The sequence below is a fragment of the Rhineura floridana genome, chromosome 1 (assembly GCF_030035675.1).
Source record: "Rhineura floridana isolate rRhiFlo1 chromosome 1, rRhiFlo1.hap2, whole genome shotgun sequence".
NCBI classification, from domain to species: Eukaryota; Metazoa; Chordata; class Lepidosauria; order Squamata; family Rhineuridae; genus Rhineura; species Rhineura floridana.
This window is the reverse complement of record NC_084480.1, coordinates 174,775,460-174,792,873: the sequence shown is the minus strand read 5'-3', so window position 1 is coordinate 174,792,873 and position 17,414 is coordinate 174,775,460. Positions and strand designations below refer to the sequence as shown.

The 17,414-nt window shown below is 39.7% G+C and overlaps 1 protein-coding gene across 2 annotated transcripts in view; it reads left to right on the top strand.

The window, feature by feature from the left end:
• PURA (purine rich element binding protein A) overlaps positions 1-17,128 on the top strand; it is a 42,388-nt gene extending 25,260 nt beyond the window's left edge. The window contains exons 2-3 of one of the 2 annotated variants that reach the window (XR_009758176.1): positions 13,457-13,522; positions 15,750-17,128. The gene's annotated coding sequence lies outside the window, so the exon portion shown is untranslated. The remainder of the gene's footprint in view (positions 1-13,456; positions 13,523-15,749) is intronic. The other variant, XR_009758177.1, reaches the window with a different exon arrangement.
• Positions 17,129-17,414: the final 286 nt, after the last annotated feature.

Genomic DNA, 17,414 nt, shown 5'->3' with positions numbered 1-17,414 from the left:
CCTTATCTCTCCAATAGTTAAGTAAACAAAATGCAGTTCCCAGGATCGAAACAATTAATGGCAATCGTCAAGAAACAGATTCGTCAAAATAAAATAGACCAAAAAGAGAGTAGTCTCAAAACAGTATAATATTTTTCAAAATAAAAATCTGGAATAGAAATCCCTCTTCTGTGTATATCTTTAGAATGCAAATCCAGGACAGCTTTTTGCAACAAAAACAGAGATAAGCTATTAATTAGTGCGTAGCAGAGAGAAGTTATGGCTCCCCAGTGAGATGTCAAAAACTGATCAATCTGGCAAATCTCTTTTAAACAGCAACAATTTAAGTCAAGTAAAAGAAAAATATAGAAAGAAGGGTGCTTGCCTGTTAGTGCGTTCTCTCTTAGAAGATAAGATGAACGTTCGCTTTAACAGATAGAGCTTGCTGTTGAAAATCCGTCCCACCTTCGTCGGCTGAACCTCGTCCCATAAATTAATGAGATCTGGTCGTCCCAACAAAAATAGGCTTTGAGGTTAATCTCTTCGTTTCTCCCTACCCGGGAGAAGTTTAATCAGTCAAAAAAAAAAGAAAAAACTGACTGATATATCTGAATAAGCTTCTTTTGAGGCAGGAGCCCGTCTCAAAAGCAGGCACAGGCTAAGTCACCCTTCCCGGAAGTCCTAAGCTGATGCATTTTTAACTGCTGTCCAGGTGATAACAATTGCCATTTCTATCCATTAACCTCCCTCCCATTTTAGGCGATTATCTGCCTAATTGATATGTAAATCAGAAAAAAAAGTGGAACAGTATAAGCATATTCATAACCATTTTGGTAAAAATTTATGTGGAGGTTTTTTGCTTAAAAAATCAGCAAACTGGCTATTGCAAAAGGAAATGGGAACAAAAAAAGGGCAGATTGACAACGAAAGCCAGACTCTTGGCATTCAAGCGGATCGGAACTAGGCAGCAAACCCTATTCCCATGAGGGACCTCTAAACACAAAAAAATTACTAATTAAGATTGTTAGTTTTTAGTTGTGTCTTTGCTTATGTACTGGTGTATATGCAGATATAAATCCTTTTTATTTCTATTTTAACTGTCCTTTATGTTACTATAATACACATTTATTTGGTAATGCTATGGGGTCTCTTAAATGTGACATAGCCTAGGAATTCAGCATTTTTAATCTGGCCCTGGGCTGATTACAAACCATGACAGCTCTATGGTTGCCATGAAGTCCTGAGCACGCCCTCCAGAGGCACCTTCGGCTTTGATATTGAAATTGCCCAGATTCACTGTCCTGAGTTCTTTCAACAGCGTGCCAGAGACCACCTCTGCCAGTTTTGTCAGGGAGTCTGCTAGGCAGAGGCAGAGTGGTGTGGTGGAGTTACTTGACCTTCCGGAAGGTGGGTCGCTGCTATGGAAAGGGAGGGGCAAGATGGTGCAGAGGTTGGTGCTGTGCAGACGCAATGGTGGAGCTAATACAGTGCTCGTGCCAGTGTGTTTGTGCAGCACTGACTTCTGTGTCGCTTTGTCCCTCCCACTCTCCCTCCTGGTAAGTAGTAGAGATTCTACTGCTAGAAGGTCACCGGATGTAGGCCCTCTAAGCCTTCTCCAAGGTGGAGTGGTTTCCTGTAGACAGACAGAATTCCTCTGTACCACAGCAGCCCCCTCCCCACCACATCCTCTGACCTATGCATAGCACACCCATCTAGGCCAGGCCTCAGTAAGACATGCCAGCTTGCCTCTGCTTTAGATGATTTCAGTACAGTAGGGCCCCGCTTCTTGGCGCTTCGCTTCCCAGCATTCCGCTAATGCGGCGGCTTTCATTCCCCGTTTTAAAGCCGATTTTGCTCTTTTGCGGCATTTTCACGTGACGCGCCCCATTATACTCAATGGGGTTCTGCTTTACGGCGATTTCCGCTTTATGGTGGGGGTCCAGAACGGAACCTGCTGTATAAGCGGGGCCCGCCTGTAATTAGCATAGCAGTATCTAGCATTGGTTTTTTAATATCTTTTCTTATTATTTACATTTTGAAGGCTTTAAGAATTATTCCTACTGAAGACAAAATGCTACTTGCCCTGCAATCTCTGCCATAGTTTAGTCAGGAGTAGCTTGCCTACTTTGTGGAAGTTCAGTTGATAGAGTATTAACCCTTGTTGAATGCTTGAAGTGGGGTTGGAGAGGCTTGGGCTCAAATGGGCATAGAGCCACTTTGAAATGAAATGGACTGCTTTCAAGTCGATTCCTACTTATGGGTGACCCTATGAATGGGTTTTCATGATAAGAGGTATTCAGAGGGGGCTTACCATTGGAGGCTGAGAGGCAGTGACTGGCCCAAGGTTACCCAGTGAGCTTCATGGCTGTGTGGGGATTTGAACCCTGGTCTCCCAGGTCCAACACCTTAACCACTACACCACACTGGCTCTCTATAGAGCCACTTTAGTTCACATCCAAATGGTGTTCCTGAGTATACCCCTTTAATTCTAACACAACAAGTACCTGCCATTCTTTCCTGTTGGGAAAAGTAAAGAGTTGCATTTAGGATTTTGTTGTGGTGACAACCAATCCTGCTTTCAACTTCTGATACTGAGGTCTCAGTAGTACACATGCCGTCCCTGCACATTCATCCTGTGTGTTCATAATGATAACCATTTCATTAGTGTGAGTAGATACATAGTGCTGAGCTAAAATAGCAGACATTTTATTTATTTATTTATTTATCACCAATTAGGCCGCCTTACAGGATCAGCCACACAGGACCTCCTCTCGGTCCCACCAGTCAAAACAGCTAGGCTGGTGCGGACCAGAGAGTGGGCGTTCTCGATTGTGGCCCCCACCCTCTGGAACTCTCTCCCTTACGACCTTCGACATGCCTCCTCCCTGTCGAATTTTCGCCAAGCTTTAAAGACGTGGCTATTCAGGCAGGCCTGTAGGAACTTGGGGGTGGAGTAGTAATTTTGATGTTTTAATTGATGTTTTGATGTTGGATAAATTGATGATTGTGTTTCAATTATACTGTATTTTAATTATTGTTGTGAGTCGCCTAGAGTGTCCGTTAATTCGGACAGATAGGCGACCAAGAAATAAAATTTTATTATTATTTATTATTATTATTTAATTCATTTCTATCTCGCCTTTCTCCCAGAACTGGGATTCAGAAGGCAGCTTGCAAAAATTAAAACAAATACAGTTAAAAACATATGTAAAACATACAGAAAGTTATAAATAAAATGTAATTAAACTATAGAATTAAAACTATTTAAAACATAGTGAGTAAAAAACTCAAAATAAAAATCAGTAAAACAGCACCCTATTAATAGCCCTTGCAGTTGGTTCCCTAAAGACTTTCAGAACAAAAAAGTTTTCACCTGCTAACAGAAGGACAACAGGAGGGAGCCAGTTTTTACCTCCCTGAGCAGGGAGTTCCAGAACCTGGGGTCAGCTCACCGAGAAGGCCCTCTCCCACCAGAATGCCTGTGAGGATGGCAAGGCCAAGAGATAGGCCTCCCCTGACGATCTCAGAGCTCAGACGAGTTCATATGGGAAGATACAGTCCTTCAGACAGACTAGATCTCTTTCATGAATGTTTGTTAACTGTGCAAAATGCAGTGCTGTTTTTCTGATTTTTAATGTAATGTGCAAAGGGGATGAAACTGCTCTTCACTTCAGTTCTGCCTTTGCACCCGCCAGTACCCCCTTCTCTGCACCCTTTCCTCGTACCTTTAGCTTGTTTGCAGCCCCAGTCAGTTTCTTATTCAGAACCATTTTTTAAAAAGTGCCTCCATTCTGGAAACAACGAGGAAGGTCATTGAGGACAAATGAAGGTTATGAACAGTGCTCAAAGAATTATTTATTTAAGAGTTTCGTAGGCTGTCCTTCAGTAGAGGGCAGCATACAAACAAGAAATAAATAAATATAAAATAACAATTAAAACAAGACACAGATAAGATAAACAGCCTAAAATGCAACCTAAAAGTTCAGCAAAGTAAATAAAGCCCTCATTAAAACCTATTCATCCTATGTGTTGGAATGCCTGGACAAACAAAAATACTATTGAGACTCAAGCTTGCTCATATCTGCATGGCTGCTTCACGAATGGATTCTTTGTCACTCTGCAGTGTGACTGAATGTTGGGGATTGGCATCCTATCCTATCCTATCCTATCCTTCTAAAACAAGTAAATAGTTCTGCTTCATTTGTCTCTAGTGACATCGGCTAAAAACGAACTTAAAACAAAAATTGTAGTGAAGCACCAGCCGTTTGGACTGTGAACAATAGAGAATTTATGTGGGAAATGGGTAGATTTGAGGGCTTTTGGGAAACTACACATACACTTCCCTTCTTCATGCTGAAATGTGATCCTGGGTGCTGCACTAATTGTATGTGCACGCATGCGCATGCATGCATGCACCTACACATGCATATAAAATAGATAGAAAGCCTGTCTCCAGCATTCTATCACACTGCAGTGTGATCAGCCTAATTCCAAATCAACTAAGCAATCTTCATTCTTAGAGGCTTAAGTCAACAGAAGCAGGGAGATTTATTGCAACAAGAACAAAACCTGCCTTCCACTTAGGACACAATGATTAGTTACACATGTACTGTGGGGTTCTGTCTTATTTCCCCCTCCCCAACTATGGGCCTAAGAACAGCTTCATGAAACAGTTTAGATCAGCATAAGAAGAGCCTGCTGGATCAGGCCAATGGCTCATCCAGTCCAGCATCCCTTTCTCACAGTAGCCAACCAGTTGCCCAGTGGAAACTTGCAAGCAGGACATGAGTGCAAAGAGCACTCTTCCCTCCTGCAGTTTCCAGCAACTGGTATTTTGAAGCATACTGCTTCCTCTATGGAGGAAAGTATACCTATCATGGCTAGTAGCCATTGATAGCCTAATATGCCTAAGTTTACACTTATTTACATTGAATTGCATTTGCCAATTTACTGCCCATTCACTCAGTTTTAGAGAGGTCCTTTTGGGGCTCTTTGCAATCCCTTTTTGTTTTAATAATAAATCATAATAATAAAATTTTATTTGTTAGTCGCCTATCTGTCCGAATTAACGGACACTCTAGGCGACTTACAGCAGCATAATAAAATACAATACACAATACAATAAAAAACAATACACAATAAAATAAAATACAACCACATTCATCAATTAAAACTAACATCAAAAACATCAGTTAATACATCACAAACTAATCTAGCTCGAAGTTCCTGTAGGCCTGCCTGAATAGCCAGGTCTTTAAAGCTCGGCGAAAACTCATCAGGGAGGAGGCATGTCGAAGATCGTAGGGGAGAGAATTCCAGAGGGTGGGAGCCACTACCGAGAACGCCCTCTCTCTGGTCCGCACCAGCCGAGCTGTTTTGGCCAGTGGGACTGAGATGAGATCCCGCGTGGCTGATCTTGTGAGGCGGCTTAATTGGTGATACTGGAGGCGGTCCTTTAGATAAACCGGGCCGAAACCTTATAGGGTTTCAAAGGTCAATACCAACACCTTGAACTGGGCCCGGTAAACCACTGGTAGCCAGTGAAGATCTATCAACACTGGGGTGATATGTTCCCGGCAGCGGCTATGCGTAATCAAGCGTCCCGCCGCATTCTGTACCAGCTGGAGTTTCCGGACCGTCTTCAAGGGTAACCCCATGCAGAGCGCATTACAGTAGTCTAAGCGAGAGGAGACCAGGGCATGTATCACTCGTGGGAATAGCTGTACAGGAAGGTAGGGTCGCAGCCTCTGTATCAGATGTAATTGATACCAAGCTGCCCGGCTCACTGCCAAAACTTGAGCCTCCATGGACAGCTGGGAGTCAAGAATGACCCCTAGGCTGCGGACCTGGTCCTTCAGGGGTAATCTCACCCCGTTAAACACCAAGTCGATGTCTCCCAACCTTCTCTTATCACCCACGAGTAACACCTCGGTCTTATCGGGATTTAGCTTCAGCCTGTTCTCGCCCATCCATCCACTAACGGACTCCAGGCACTTGGACATGGTCTCCACAGCCAACTCTGGTGAGGACTTAAATGAGAGATAGAGCTGAGTGTCATCCGCATATTGGTGACACTGCAGCCCAAAACTCCTGATGATAGCTCCCAGCGGCTTCACATAGATGTTAAATAGCATGGGGGAGAGGATAGAACCCTGTGGCACTCCACAAGTAAGAGGCCAAGGGTCTGAAACCTCATCCCCCAATGCTACCCGTTGGTACCTGCCTGAGAGATAGGAATGGAACCACCGTAAAACGGTTGTTATTATTGACTAGGATCTGGGAGACCAGGTCAAAGTCCCACTCAGCCATGAGCTTGCTAGGTGACCTTAGGCCAATCACTGTCTCTCAGCCTAACCTACCTCATAGGGTTGTTGTGAAAATAAAATGGAGGAGAGAGAACTATGTTTGCATGCCACCTTCAGCTCCTTGGAGGAAAGGCGGGATACAAATATAATCATAAATGAAATGAAATGAAAACAGCTAAAAACCAGATTAAAAACACAGAAAATAACAGGAAATGTATACAAACCATACAAAATAGACACTCATGGCAGAGACCTATTTGTCCATCTGGGAAAGCTTATCAGAAGAAAAATATCTTTAAATGTTTCCAGAAAGTGCAGATACTGAGTACCTGTTGTATCTTGACAGGAATGCTCTTCCACAGAACAGGGACAACCACACTGAAAGCCCTACTCTGACTTACTGTGGAGTGGGCCTCTGAGATCTTTGGAACTTGAAGGAGAAGTTCTCCTGCAAGCACAGTGACCTACTGGGTATATATTGAATCAGGCAGTCTCTCAAGTAACCTGGCTCTGAGCTGTATGGGACCTTATATGTATTGGACAAACAAGATGTTATATGCTGGCAGTAGACTGCCCCCACAACTGGAAAATCTACTCATGGATCCACCACGCCATATGTAGGCTGATGAAGTGAACCATATGCAGTTTAGCACATTCCATTGTGTAGTTTGGTATATTAAAGACATGTAAATATAGATGCCATAATTTTATTAAAACAATAATTACAGATAATGTGTTAGAGATGGAGCTGCAAGTCAGGTACCCCTGTAGATTATTTTAGTTTGCTGGAATTGTAACTAGAAACCATCAACCATCAGTTGTTTTTTTAAAGAAAAGTTTCATTTTCTGGGCATATAGAATATGTAGACCTCAGCAGTATACAGAAACTAAAACTCCTCTCTCTTTTTATACAAATCTCAAAAAAATAGTATCTCTATAATTCAACCACGTATAATCTACCTCCTTACAAGGCAATTTCCCGGTCAATCGTTAGAGATTCTTCTGAGTATTTTCCTTGGGGGATCCAATAAATTCATTACTGAATAGGCAGCAATATTTCTGAATATAGTAATATCGGCTGGACTTTCAACAGTTGTTAGCTCTTAAATCCTCACCTTTGTTCTTCTGATTTTATGATTATGTATTTATCCAGTTGTGAATTTTTTAATGATTGGCTGACTGCAATAAAATGTTGTTGTTGTTATAAATCAACTAAAGAGGATAGTGTACTTGTTGATTAACTCAAATGTTATGTAATAATACTGAACTTTTCAATAGCAAATCATGTTCACACATAGACTAATCCTGTGCACAGTTACCTGGGAGTGATTCCCATTGAATTCATTAGAACTTCTGATTAAATTATATCCTGGCCATCCCTGTAAATAATATATTATTGAAAATACTAGCATAGCTTGCATTCGTGCATCTAATCAGATTCTAGGTGTCTGCAAGAACCATGAGGTCAAATTAGATAGTATGTTAAATGTGGTGCCACATTTCAATTTTTTTTCATTTATTTTTTTAAAGCAGCCAGGGGAGAGAGTTGATCTAAATCATGATTACAATGAGGGAGTGGGTGGTTTAACCCTTTTTCTCCTGCACAATTTCCCCAGCAAAACTTTCTCCCCGGCCCCTAAGCTGCTATTTGCCACAGGAAGGTGCTATGAGTGCAAATGGCTTAGAGGAGGGATTTTGTTGGGAAAATGTCACAGGGAATGAGTTAAAAAATTACACTGCAGGCCCTGTACAGATTGGGTCCCTGACAGCTGCAATTTTAATAAAATTAAATTAAAAATACAGAAATATGGTCATGTATTTATAATAGCATCTGGTTTGATCCTTAGTTTCTGATTCTGACCTTTCACTTTCAGCTTCATGACCTTCAGAAATGTTAGGTTTGCATGAATGGAAATAAACATCTCAATTTTTTCACGTTTGTTCCTTAGTTGAATTTCACTTATAGTGAATTTCAAACCATCCGTTTACTTCACTTAAGGCAGAAAACAAAGGAACCTAAGACAAGGAGAAACAATAGGAGTCAGATTGTGTAATACCATGCTTTACCACCTTGTTGCGGGAGCAACATGCTTGGCAGGTGCCCAGATCACACTCCTATATCAGATACCTGAAGATTTTCTATATTCTGCAGCATTTGAAAGGACTCTTCCAATATGAAGTCCTAAGACTTGATATAGTATTACACACTACCTTGATTTAAGATATTTGCTGTAATATTTATTTATTTATTGGATTTATATACCATCTTTTTGCCAAAGTACCTAAAATAGTTTACAGTTTTACAATTCTCCAACCCATTCACTAGCAGATAAAAACAAACACAAATCACCTCCTTCCCCAGCCCTTCTTCTTCCTACAGGGCAGATGATGTCTGTTGGCCTGGTGGTGGTGATGGTGGTGGTGGTGATGGTGGTGGTGGTACGGGAACATAGTCTGACTGGCACAGGTCCTGATGGTGCCTCTGCCTCCCTCCCTTGCTCTTTTTTCCCTTCCTTATTATGAATTGGTTGTAATAATATTATTTAAAATTTATGTCTGTATATATATAGGCCATTTTGTATGTGTTATTTATTTTTATTTTATTCATTTAATTTGTTAGTCGCCTCAAACCTATGGTTTCTAGGTGACTTACAGCCCATTTTAAAAACATACAATATAAAATGAATTTAAAAACATAAAATATATAAAATTTAAAACCCAACCAAATGGACTAAGACAGAATAACAAAGGCCTGAGTGAGAAGGAAGATCTTTGCCTGGCGCCTAAATATGGACAAAGAAGGCAACAGGCAGGCCTCCCTGGGGGGAGCATTCCACAGCCAGAGGATCACCACTGAGAAGGCCTATTCTCATTTTGCCACCTTCTGAGCCTTCCGTGGAGGGGGCACACGAAGAAGGGCTTCAGATGCAGGATCCAGATCAATTCATACAGGGAGAGGCAGTTCTTGAGATATTGAGGTCCAGAGCTGCATAAGGTTTTATAGATCAAAACCAGCACTTTGAATTGAGCCTGGAAGCTAATCAGTAGCCAGTGCAGCCATGCCTGAATTAGTGTTATATGTGTGGACTGACCTACCCCAGTCAGGAATCTGGCCACCGTGTTCTGCACTAGCTGGGGTTTCCAAACTGTCTTCAAAGGCAGCCTCTTTGGCTATGGTGCGGTATACAAATGCAATAAATAAATAAATAAACACATTGCTGTAATCTCACCTAGAGGTTACCAGAAGGTAGACAACAGAAGTTAGATGACCCCAGTCCAGATATGAATCTCAAGTGACAGTAATGGGTCCAAGAGTACCCCCAGGCTACATACCTGCTCCTTCAGAGGGAGTGTAACCCCATCCAAAGCAGGCCACAACCCATCCATCTGGTCTAGAGAACCACCCACTAACAGTGCCTCAGTCTTGTCTGGATTAAGCTTTAGTTTATTGGCTCTCATCCAATCTATTACTGAGGCAAGACACTGATTTAGCTCATCCACTGCCACACCGGCAGATGTAAATGATAAGTAGAACTGTGTGTCATCAGCATATTGCTGACAACATACTCCAATACTCCGTATGACCCCACTCAGCTGTTTCGTGTAGATATTAAATAGCATGGGGGATAGAATCGAACCCTGCGGGTGTTAATGTTTTTAATGCTGGTTTTATTTTGTTTTAATATTGTAAGTTGCTTTTTAATTGTCACCTCAGGAAGCAGATAAGAGATAACAGATAAGGTTCAGTTGCACCTTCTTGACTTTTGCAAATTGCCTATCTGACACTGAGCCTCGGATTCTCCTCAGCAGGGTGGCCCAGGGATCCCCACAGGTCTCAGAATTCTCTCTGGTTGAACCATTTTAGCTTGACCAAAGTTAGCTATTCTTGACATTACTATTTTGATAAACAGAATTAGTTAAGGAGCCATAAAAGTTTCAAGATGGGTGAGGGAAAGAGATAAAAAATTCTAGTCTTCCATGCCACCTTCCATGATTTTCCAAACCTGGCCCTGAATATTTCAAGAACACTATTCTCCCCACCCTCATGGGCCAGTCCAGAAAGTGTATCCGAGATGGAGGGATTGCCAGCCCTTGGGAGGGAAAAACATGAGCCACTGGACAGGAAGAGTCTTTGAGGAGGCATCCTTTCATCTGTTACTTTCCTGGCTTTGCCAGCAGCAGAAATATTTCCAGTGGTGAATGGGACCTCAATTTTCCACCACCAAAAGACTACGAAAATGGAGAATTGGACTTTGTGTGGCTCTCTGGCAATGATGAAGAGACAGGCCCTGCCTCACCACCAAAATGATAATTAACCCCAGGATTTTTTTCTCATGGGTGTGTATTTGTGTTACAACTGGCAAAGTGCATGTGGAGAGAGGGCTTCTACTTTGTATAAACCCCTGAAGAGGTGTCATGCATTAGTTTGCACTCTGCATAAAAAGGCATGTTTCGCCACTACCTCACCCTGTTGGGATCTGTTTGTAGGAGCCAGGCCAATGCTGGGGATGAAGAGCAGGTTTTTCTCTGTCTGCAGCAATGTTTCCAAGGGCAGCATTTTACTTTTCCCTCATTAAAATAAACAACTTCTATTCACTTATAAAGAAGAAAGTAACAGGACTCAAAGCTGCCCCTGTCCACAAATGACCAGTAAATGAGAATGAAGTCTTCTTCTATGAGCAGAATCCTATCCTGTGTTGTATTTCTTTGCCACTAGAGTGTGGTAGAATGTTGGAGACTGGCCTTTATATGATTTGATAGATTCTTTAACAACACTGTTTATGGGCTGGAAGGAGCTGTCATCTCTTAGAGTGAGCTCAATATTCGGGGGCACAATAACGTCCTGTGTAAAACATGAATGAATCTTGGGATACTTTCAGATGGAAATCTTACATCACAAACTATAATAAAGTCCTGTTTTTTTGCGTGTGCACATTTGGCGCATTAATTTGATGGAATATATCTGGACTGTGTGGTTTGTGGGGGTTTTTGGTCCCTCCCATCAATCACTCTTCTCCTGTCCTCCACTACCAGTTTCCATTAATAGAATGCACACAGGTATTTCTAGGTGCTGCACTTTAAAAAAAAGTCCCTGGAAGTTTGCAAGAGCAAATGTTAATAGACTTAGTTATCATGTTTCACAATGGGCAAAATGGAGGGGGGGTTGCTTTGTTGTTGTAAGGAGCAATCCATTGTTTTTTTAAAAAAAATCCGGTCTTGCTCAGAACTGTTTTAATGTTTAAAAAGACCAACGACCAATATATGACCTGTGATTCCAGCCTCTCAAGTAAGCCCCACATTTACTGTGTGGAGATTTTGAGAGAATAGATCCTTGAGAGAAATAGGTGTGCCCTCAGCATGCAGCAGTCATTAGAAACATGTGTCTCATTCGGTATTGTGGATCACCAAAAACAAAATGGCTAGGTTATGCTCAGGTGAGGAGAAAACAAAAGTATAGATGTGATAGAGACTACCCACCAAAACATCTTTGGATTCAACAAACCACCAACCTCCTCCTCTTCCAAAACCCCCTAACAAGCTTCCACACCAGTGGTGACTATAGGTGTATAATGGGTTATTTTTACATAATGGATGTTCCTCGGTACAAGAAAATCTTTATTAAAAGTTTTTTTAAATAAAGTATGGACTGGCATTTTGATGGCAGTGATGTCATGCGGATGCTGCAAAAAAACTTACATGCCTGAGCAGCACCGATTCTACAATCAAGTCCCATCTGGAAGCACCCTTGGTATGCTGCATGTTTACAAAGAGAAATAGCAAAAAAAATTAAAAAGGGAAAGAAAGAAAGAACTCAATGGCCAAAATGTCTATTTATTGTATGTTTATGATTGTAAAAAGCCTTTTTAAAAATTTTACAGCCAGTCTCAAAACTTTGGACTGGCTTTTTCTCTGTTTGTTGCTTCTTTTAATGAACCCATTTTGTGTAACATATTTGTATGTAAAGAACTCTTGGCCTTGAAGTTTGTTGGGCCCTTAAAATCTCTATGGTCAGACATGGTTTGTGTTCTCTGCACACTTCGATCCCATTCATGTTATGGATTCCCAGGAGTTGTGTAATGTATGAACAGAAATAGTTGGTTTGTAGATCAGCTGGTAGAGTATAGTCTCCTGGAAATTCACAGTATTTTTATTTCTGCTGCAAGAATTATTTTTATATCTTTTAATGTACAGATAAATTATTTAGTGAAATGCCTTAATAAAGCTGCAATGCTTATTTTAGAAATATCCAAAAATGGAATCCTCAGCTTTTATTTCCATTAAAAGTCAGTGAAGATGTTAGCAAAATTAAAATGTTTCATTTTTATCTGTGTAAATAATTTTTTCTTTCTTTCATTGTTTACTCTCTCTTAGTATTGCACCTGATTAGCAGCCTGGCATTTCTAAAGTTCTAAAACGTATGAGCAATAAGAGCTACTCCTCAAGAGTATTATGTTTAACTGGCATGTGGATACGTACTGTGATTTGAATCAATAAAATTTGGAACTTTGTACTTTGCTTAAATGTTAAAATTCAAACTGCTTTTTTGGTGCTTTCCCCCACTGTGGACCAGCTTTCTATTTTTGGAAATCAACCAGTACGTAAATAAAACGAACACAATTAGGCTTCTTTAAAGAAAATTGTTGGGTTGTATTTAACTCTTACTCAGAGTAGACCCATTGAAATCAATGCCCCTAAGTGAGTCTTCTCTATTAATTTCAATGAGTCTACTCTGAATAGGACTAGCACTGAATACTACCCATTATTTATTACATTTCTTGTATATCATAACAAAATGAATTTTCAAAATCCTATTGGACATTCTGGAATTGGGAAATGGTCACAATGAAATAGTCTCTGTCTCAAGCATCGGTCAGCATGGTTAGGCTCTCTTGAAGATGTTTGGAAAATTTGGGTATGTAAAGTTCCTCCCTCCCTCCCCTGCTAGCACAAGGCTTCTGGTTTGAGGCAGTTACTTGCCAAAAGGAATTCAGGCATGGTACCTTTGTTCACACCCTGCCATCACTCCAACAGTTTTAAAGAATAAGAATATGAACAAGAATAATTGAAGTGGAATACTCTGTGGAAAATGGGGGATTCACTGATAGTTTTTCTACTCCACATAAACCAATATTTACCAGTAATCTTGTGTTTCTATTTTTGTTTTTTGGCAGACTTTTACCAGTAAATATCGGTTTATTCCTGAAACCAGAAGCCCTAAACATATCTTTGTTTATAAGGTCAGTCTTCATTTCCTGTTTCTGTCCTTCCCCATCTACTTACAAATTCTATTGTCTTCCAGGTAATGGCAAATATATATTCTTTCTGCTTTTCTCCTTGCCGCACATTTCAGAAAAAGTGAACCTTGCTATCCTGTATGGACCTAAATTATGGAAATATTTTTTACACACAAAAAATTTACACCTGCATGATAATGGTAAAGAAGTCTAGCAAAATATTTTACAATAGTGTAAATGTTTCCATGCAAATTCTTTAGTTCTTTTTAATAGAATGTTTGCACTAGAAAGTGAACCAATTACTTCTTTAGCAAAGGGTGTGGGTGGGTGTGGATTATATAAACATGTCCATTATATTTCATTTCTTGCAGAAAGATGAAAGAAAAATCCAATCGTGAAACATCACACTCAAAGCGAGTTAGCTGTGTGCCTTAAGATCCAGAATACAGACTTGAAGTAGATTTTACAAAATGAAATTATTTTTAATAGAAGTGCTTTTATAATAAACATGTAGGCTTGGTCTGCAGTGTAGTCAGTTTTGGACAACATTATGCTATTACTTGAAACAGAGTCAGAGATGCTGAAGCACAGAAAAGTGTAATCTGGACACATTAATATAATGATTTGTGTCATTTAACTTCACTCACCTATAATTTATTATGCTGCCAGTGCCCATTCTTTCTCATGAAGTCTTGACTTTATATATATATATTTAGAACTTTCAGTAGCGCCTACCAATGTATTTGGAAAACAAGGCAACCTCCACACACAGTGGGGCTGTGAAATCCTGCATTGCCATCTCCATGTGCTTTATGTCTTTCCTAAATGGAGTGTGTGTGTGTGCCTAGAATCCTGTGCATGTGGAGGGAAATCTGTATGGGAATCTATGCACATCTGCACCATTCATATTAGGGGTGGAGAACTTGTGGCCCTCCAGATGATGCTGGAATACAGTTTCCATGATCTCTGACCTTGAGACATGGTGTCTGATGCTGATGAGAACTGAGTCCAATAACATTTGGAGGGTCGCATGTTCCTCACCTCTGATTCATATATTACATCCAATATGTGGGGGTGAGATGGAACCAAGAGAGGCATGAAGCTGTTGCCTCACCATATATTGTTTGCCCAGTTTCATGAATGTGGGAACAGGCCTCTTGTGGAGAGTTCTCTATATTTGTGATGAGAGCACAAACCAAATTCCTTCCTTTTTTAAATGAAATCCCTAGTGTGTTGTTGAGTCTTCACTGTGTGTTAATCTCAACTGAAAACTTCTTTTCCTCCATGTTTGCAGCCTCCCTTTTTTGTGGTTCTGATTGTGCAATATAACTGGCAACAACTTTACTCTGAGCAATTGACACTGGTCCTTCTTCACAACATTCAGAAAGCTTGAGCAGAACCCCTGTTACCACTTTGGAACACAAATGTGCACACACCATGTGAAGTCACTTATTTAAAGGTTAAAGGCAAATTATCTCCAGCACTTATAAATTACAATGCAGAAATACTATATTAGCCTTTCCTATATAAACAATTGTAGTTTCAAATTGGAAAGACAATTCTAATTATGGTTTATATCAGCCTCAGATTTTTTTACTGTCTATATTGTAATTTTGTGATACTGTGGATATTTAATTGTTTAACATTGATAATCTATATAAATTAAAATTCATTCCAAGCTACTTCACATTTCCATGGTCTGCCACCATTACGAGGTTCCTTTATTAAAAAGATGAAGATAATTCTGGGTGTAAAACAAAGACATGGAATTCTAAAGCCCACATTGCTAAAGCTCAGTGGTTGTGTCATATCTAAAAAGCTGAGTTGTTCACAAGCCAATTTGAAACTGTATGTGAAATAGTGAAATGGCAACTCTATAAATATTTTGATAATTACAGACCATCAGAAAGACAGTAAAAAATTATACATTTTCATGCAACACCAAAAATGTTTTACAACCTTTTTCTTTTTTCCGTCACTCCAGTAGCAGATAGTTAAGATTAGGTTGCAACATTCCTCTGGTCTTAAATGTCCCAAATTTTCCTGCCATTGGAAACACTTGGTTTACAGTGAATCTTGTACAAACACAGCACTTGTGAATCGGTCTATAGCAACCTGTACATAACTCAAACATTGTACTTGTTTACTAGTGCATCAGAACAAGAGAGGAAGGCAATAAACTCTGTAGTAGTTATTGGTTAAACTGAAGGACCTTTCTTATACATTGCAGATGAATGGCAAAGAATTCTATTGACATCTCTGGAAACAGCATTAGTTCCCGGAAGTACTTTCTTCACGTAAGCATGTACCTGCATACATAATCCTGGAATTCCAAGATTTCATTATTATGCTGAGCATTAATGACAGACAGATAATCATTTGGTATTCTAATACAGGGTGCTGTTAGAACCAGAGAGTTTAACTTTTTCAGCACAATGGCCAACTGCTAAGAGGCAGTCCTCCACCCAACCATGTATGTAGGTACATGTCCATGTGAAGAGAGGCTAGTGGAAATCATGTGGAGAACCAGCAGCCATCTGTGGAATCGCAGCTGATGGGAAAAGTGCAGACACAATCATGGTTTATGCTAACTATCCTCTATATAGTTGGGCACCATATACATGATTTCATGGAATAATTTAACAGTGCAAAGCCATCTTATGCAGGGGGGGGAGGGGGTTTCTTTTCAGAAGATGAGGACAAAACCTGTAGTGTATTTTTTCACATGTGAGTTTTCTGAAAAGACCAGAAAAACATCTCTCAAGAATGGCTGGAAATATGTCTCTCAAGTCTCTGCATTATTATTAATTATTATTATTATTATTTTGCTAGTTAATCTTTATCAGATGTATTCAAGCCTCTGCATTCTTTTTTTTGCTAGTTAACCTTTATCAGATGTACCAATACCCATTGGTGGTCATGTTTTTCTGTAACTAATTATCATATAAGCATCCACTGTAAGAGTACACAGTTATTACAAGACTGGAATGTTGAACTAGGCAAAACTACTTGCTTTTGTTTATGTAAATAGCTGTTACTTTTGTTTTTAATATACCTGGCTACCATCTCATAACTGTTGTATTTTGATCTAATGGGCAGTGTTGGGCAATGTCCAGACATTCTGTGGTTTACGTATTTGTGTAATGTATGTATGTAACTACTAACTCTAGATTGTAACTAAGAAACATCTTTATTTCATTTATTGAAAATAGTATCTTTCCTGTCTAAAAATATTTTCAATTATATGAGAAAAGGAATTTATTTTTTTTTAAGATTGTCATGCAAGGTCTGGTTTCTCTGCTTTTTAAAAATACTGCCGGGGGGGGGGAGGGGTGCTATCTAGTTTCACTTGATAGACCAAAGTTACCATTGACACTGTCTTGCAATGCTGAACAAATTTATCTCTTTTGCACTTTAAATGAATAAAAGATAAGGAAAATCAAAGTGTCAATTGCATATACATTCACTGGACAATGTATATCCTTAGTCAGTATGACTCTGTTTATAAAGAGAGTATTTTCCTTTGTTGCGGGAAGAGAAGTACTTGAGCAATGTATTTGCTAGTCAATATAAAGTGTTTACATGTAATTAATAAATTATTTGATTTAAGATGCATTTTAGTGATTTTTAAGTGTCAGCTATTGGGAACATCTGGCTCCTATCTAAATTCAAACTGTTTTTAAAATCTTTTAAAGTAGTCACTTTAAATGTATTCAGTTGCTTAAAACTGAGTTTTGAGGAAGACACAAAGCATATGCTTCTGCAAGATTTGACAGGATTGCGGAGTATAATTCCACAACTTGCACATCTTGAATAAGGAAAGATTAATTCCGCATGGCAGATGAAGTAGTGCCTACAAAGGGTATGCCAAGATTTTAATTCTGTTATTTCAGGG